A 6,000-nucleotide genomic window follows, 5' to 3' on the forward strand; every position below is an offset into this window, starting at 1 on the left:
GATCTACAAAATACCGCTACATATGGGGAGTGATCGGAAAGTACCATACAACTTTCAGAGGAGCTTTCTTTCCAGCCCTCTTGTATCAAGAAGCATTGCACACTGGACAACTAGTTTTGTCCGCATGCTCGTTCCGATAAATGATGCAATCGTTGATGCATGTGTGGTATCTAATGTGCGAGACATCAAGAGGACACACGATTTCCATGGCATCCTCAACACTAGTAGGACACTGGTTCCCCACGAGAAGAACTTTCTATAGATACTTCAAATGCTCATCGAGCCTTGCGTTGGTCCATTTGTTTTTTGCCTTCGTCTTTAGAAGTTAGAGCATGAAACTCCAGTGGGTCACCTCGGGACTGCAACCATCATACAATGGAGTCTTCAAGTCTAGCACTACAAGAAATATGTCAACTTGTGACCATCACTATTAGTCGTTGAAAGGTCATTGTTTTTCATTTGCGACCTTTTTGTGACAAAAAACAGATGGTCAAAAGCTGGCGGTCGTAAACTAAAATTAGGAACCTTCTTTGTGATATGTAAAAGGTCATTGGTTCCACGACCAAATTTTTGGTCACTAGCGACCTCCCCAGGCCACGTAGGAATCCAACATGACAAGCTGACGTGGATAAGAATCAGCCCGGTCCAATTCGGTGTTTTACATGGGCCAAGCCCAAAAATTCAGCCCATTTGTGTTTTTTTTCTCATATTAATTTTGGCTAGGTAGATGGGCCAAGCCCAACAATTAAGCCTTCTCATTTTTTGGGCCGTGGCCTTTTCTGCTAGAAAGTTTTAGTTTTTTTTAGTTTTTTGTAATATAAAAGGGTCCATTAGTCAAATGGGTCCCAGATGTCAAGTTCAGGTACGTGGGTCCCAGCTAGCAAGTTCATATTATTCATATTTCAATTTAACAGTAAATAAATAACCAGTATTTAAATTGGCACAAACAAAACACACACATAATACTCCAAATATTATCAGCCAGATTCAGTACAAAGCTCCTATTGTACAAATAACATATACTTTACAAGCTCTACACATAATAAGCTCTAACATATACAAGCTCTACACGTGATACTCCAAACATTCTCCAGAAGCTCTACAAGTGTAATAAGTAGCTACAAGCTCTACAAGTATGGCAATCGCAGTTACAAGCTCCACATGTGTAATAACTAGATACAATTACAAGCTATGTTCTTCAGCATGGAGCTCCTTCGATAACAATCACAAAGTAGGCACCTACTCTTGTCAGGACTGGGCCAACAGAACAGTGATATGCCTTCCACGGTCACCCTGATACATGAATCAACAGACAAGAATTAGGAAAACTGGAGCAATATAGCAAGAAGAGACCATTCAAAAAATGACAGCTATTTATATTAGAATGACGACACAAATTCTGCTAGTACCATGATTTTTGTTCTCCAGCTAGTTAAAATGAGATACTCATTCATACAAGAAAACAGAGAAAAAAAATATGAATTTGTATTGCACAAGTGCGAGTCGTGCAAAAAACTTCACTACACCAAATTGCACCTAAACAATAATACCATTCTACTACCACAGCCATCCATTCAACATGCAAGATCAAATATTACTAGTCAGAGTACGTAGGCTAACATCACTAACATCACAAATGCACGAGAGAATAAAGGGAACCAAGAGAGATACCTAAGGATGATAGCATCGCGATGATTTGGATTGAGTTAGCATCTGTGAGGAGGTGAATTATCGCCATGGTGTGCTTGATGATGCACACAGCCATGATCTTCTTGCCACCGTTGCATCCGTGCGCTAGATGAGGGGGGAGGGTACCAATGCATTCAAGTAGAACAAAATCACCATCGTTAACCCACAACTTTAACTACAAACTAAGTATGTATCAAGTAACAACGAAAACAAGTTGAGAAAAACACAGAAAATAATTACTTCATGTCATGTAGAGTTCGTACTGAATAAACACATACAAAGATCAAACCAAATAAACATATGCATGATATTGTCCTGCAGATGAAAGAAGGACAACATCTATAACGTTAGCCGAGCTTAATAAAGACATAGAGAGAGAGAGAGAGAGTAAGTGTTCTCAGGTTAGCCTTAACATGGCGGCCTAACTTGTACTTAATTTTGAGCAAACATACATATCAATACAGGGTTAGGCAAGACAGTAAAGAAATACATAGGTGCTAGAGTTAGAAAACACTGGTGATACAAGTAGCATAAGCATAATACAACACGGTATATTTGTTGTGTGGATATATACATATAATTGGCCATCACTTTATCTTCCAAATTAATAGTTACCACAGTGAAAACCTTGACAAGAGAAGATAAACTTTGACAACACAAGGTGAGATGAAAGATAGCAAACAAAACATGCCAACCATCAATTTTTATTCTACTGAACAAATTGGACAACAACCACCTATTTTGTAACAACTTCAGTTAACTTGGGAGAAATCCAACCAAACCAATTGATAAACAAAATTCTACTGAATTTTGGGGCATCAAGCAAGCAACTTAATTGGCAAACAATGAAATCAAGCATGTAAGCAAATTTGGAGCAGCACCAAATCAGGGACCAAGCCTAGGAAACCAAAACAAGGAGATGCAGAGGGAGGCCTTAACCTAGAGTTGCAGCTTCCCTACAGCTAGGCGTCTCCTCTCCCTGCATCCGAGTCGAGTTGGTGATGTTGCAGCCGTGCAACTGCTCCTGCACATCAGGGAAGGGAATGGAAGGTAAGGTCAAAATGTGGAGCCAATATATTATGAACATTTCATTCAGAAAACGAACAAGTTCATTAGAATGATAACACAAATTCAGCTATGACAATGCTTCGTTCTCCAGCTAGTTAAAATGAGGTACTCATTCATACAAGGTGACAAAAGAAAATAAATCATTTTACTAATAGCATGCAAAGTATCAATGTTCTGTTCTTATCAGCTTATTCTCATGCATAAAGCAACTAAGGAAATCTGACCAAATAATCAACAACTCCATAAACCAAAACATCACGACTAAATAAGAACACTAATCTTTTTGTGAAAAATGGACTGGATAATTGGTGTTTCGTACATAGACTCCAAATGGAAAGGACACATGATCTTTCGCGCAAACAGGGGAAAAAGGAGGCAGAAATGTCTAAAAAAGACTATAGCGGTACCTAATTAATGCTACAACTTAATTTTCAATTTTGCCTAAGGAAGTGGAGGGTGAAAAATTATAGAAGAAAGCAGTAGAATACTGGGCTATAAGGTAGTAGCCATCTATGGCAAGGTAGCAAGATTTTGCCAAAGGAAGTTGGCACATTCCCTGTCAGTCCTTGTGATCCCTCTACCCTGGACGCGATCCTCCACTGGCAGAGCTGCTTGAAGAACCGCCGCAGATATGTTATACCACCACATCATTGCTCCATTAACCTGCAAGATGTGTGCATGTTGTGTCTGTCAGGGAGAAGTGATTCAGAGTTTCAAAGTGAAGTTGTTTCTGAATACTAGTGTCATTAGCTAGCTAGATATGTGCAGGAAAGCTACTGTTCTTATTGGGTTGCAACTTGTACTAGTAGCTAGCTAGCTAAAGACTTGATAGTATTCTTTTTCCAGATAAAGAGCCGATGCTACTACACGATAGAAACTATATACTGCCATCCCTTTCCAATCAGATCAGCTATGCATGTCAATTCTATTCCTAGCCAAAAAAATAAGAGCTAGGCTAATGCAATGTCATACAGTCAACTTGAGTATGAATGATGGATCGGATGTAGACAGTTAACCTCGCGAAGCTAAACAACTAACACGATTTCAGAACTTGATTAGAAAGAAGTGTGGGATGGTGGGACCTGTGGGATCTTGACGCACTTGCCCTGGCCATCGAACTGCCAGCCATGGTAGAGGCACTCCAGCTTGCCATCGACACAGCCTCTCCTCCACCCTTGCCTGCACACGACAAAAAAAGCGAGAGTGAGTACCGCGGCTTCGACAAAATGGTCCACACATCGCAGCAGGTTGGTGCGACGGGAGTCGCCGTACCTTGTAGGAGGTCTCGATGCGGTGCATGACGTAGAAGCCGTGGCCGCTGCCGAGGATGGTGCCGGCCATGATCCGCATGTATGCTCATACACCGATGCCGCCGACGCCCGTAGAGGTGGATGGGGCGCCCGGCTCGACGGAGACGGTGTGTCCGGAGCAGAGGAAAGGGAGGGGAGGGGATCGGGAGGACGACGACTTGGGAGGTGGCGGAAGCGGTGGAAGTGTACTGCATAGCGACGACTGATGGAGGGGGTCGGTAGAGCGGGTGAAGAGGAACTGCTCGATCCAGATGGGGAGACAGTGCAGCGGGTGGAGGAGCTGCTCGATGCAGAGGATCTCACGGGAGGAGGGGCTATGCGCCGCCCTGATCCCGGATCCGACAGCCTCTAGCTTCGCCGTCGCCATAGCTGGTGGCTGCTCTGGCTGGTGCCATGGGTGCTGGCTGGGTCAGAGGTCGGGGAGAGGGAGGGAGAGGGAGATGGCAATGGAGGTGGCGGCGGCAGGGGGAGCAAGGGCGGCATGGAGGATTGGTGGTGGAGGCCTGGTGGTGGGGGGGTTGAGGCAGCGGGGTGGGAAGGTCGGGGAGGGGAGGCGACGGGGTTCGCCATGGGAGGGAGCGTGGAGGGGAGGAGGAGAGGGAAGGCGTGCGCGGACGGAGAAGAGAGCGAGGGGAGAAAGAATGGAGACGGGGGGAGGGGTGGTGGATGGAAAATGTTCACGAGGACTAGGGTTTCAGCTTAGGTGAGCTTGGGGTGAGGACTGCCGTTGGATCCGCGAGCATCCGACGGTGTTCCATGCACGGTCCGCGTGAAACGCCCACGGACCAATCAAAATGCAGTATACGCATACGATGTTATGACCATCTCAATTGCTTCTAGTTGAATGAAAAATTGGTCGTAGTTGACTAAAAATTCATTTTTCATTTTCCGAGTGCCTGAAATGAGTTTTTTGTGTGATGGACCTACCATATATTTGTTACAAAATTGGACCAAATCAATTTTCTAAAATACTAGGCCATGTTTAATGCACAATTGACAAAATGGTTGGGTGTCAAAAGTTTTGATCCACCTGTGATGAAAAAGACAAATTCCCGCTGATTCAGTAGGAAGCAGGACAAATTTGAACTGTAGCTGCCTCATAGTTTGCTCTTTATTTTTTCCAAAAATCATTTCTAGGTACATAAGTATCTATTTAATCAGAGAAATATCAAAAGTTTCCAAGATTCAACCACTAGCTAGGAACGGTCAAGCCCGCCGTTTGACCGCATTTTGAAACGGACATAAAAAATTCAAAAAAAATCAAAAAAATTGGAAAACCTTCGCATTGTGTCATTATATGTGACCAAGTTTCCAGGAAAAATAATAAACTTGTTGATACATCTCCAACGTATCTATAATTTTTGATTGCTCTATACTATATTATCTACTGTTTTAGACATTATTGGGCTTTATTTTCCACTTTTATATTATTTTTTGGACTAACCTATTAACCGAAGGCCCAACCCAGAATTGCTGTTTTTTGCCTGTTTTAGGGTTTCGAAGAAAAGGAATATCAAACTGTCATGGAATTGTCACGACAGATGTCCTAGAGCAAGGAGTTAGTCGTAGGGCCATCGCACTAGGAAGTTTAAAGGGGTTAATCGGGACAAAGGACACGAGAGGGTTTTTATACTAGTTCGGCCCCTTACGATGAAGGTAAAAGCCTACGTCTAGTTGGGATTGGTATTGCTGAGGTTTCGATCTCCAAGAGGCTCAACTCGTCGGCTTCGTTATCGATCTATTGTTTCTTGCCCTTAAACCGCCACCGGGTCGTCCCCTTATTACACGGGATGACGCCTGGTGGCCTACAGAGTCCCGGCCGGCTCATAATCGTGTCCGGCTTGGTGACTTCCTTTACATGCCTTTCTTTACAAGTCTTTCCTTACATACGGCGGTTTACAATATCAGGCCTTAAGCCAGCCCCAGGCCTTTG

General features: G+C 43.5%; 1 long non-coding RNA gene across 1 annotated transcript; it reads right to left on the bottom strand.

Moving 5' to 3' along the window:
- Window positions 1-931: 931 nt before the first annotated feature.
- LOC123047112 (uncharacterized) lies at window positions 932-4,603 on the bottom strand. Its single transcript, XR_006422795.1, has 4 exons — window positions 4,030-4,603; window positions 3,840-3,936; window positions 1,672-3,420; window positions 932-1,293 (listed from the first exon to the last, which is right to left on the bottom strand). It is a non-coding gene; the product is annotated as an uncharacterized lncRNA (long non-coding RNA).
- Window positions 4,604-6,000: the final 1,397 nt, after the last annotated feature.

This window comes from Triticum aestivum, chromosome 1A (assembly GCF_018294505.1).
Source record: "Triticum aestivum cultivar Chinese Spring chromosome 1A, IWGSC CS RefSeq v2.1, whole genome shotgun sequence".
In the NCBI taxonomy this organism is placed as follows: Eukaryota; Viridiplantae; Streptophyta; class Magnoliopsida; order Poales; family Poaceae; genus Triticum; species Triticum aestivum.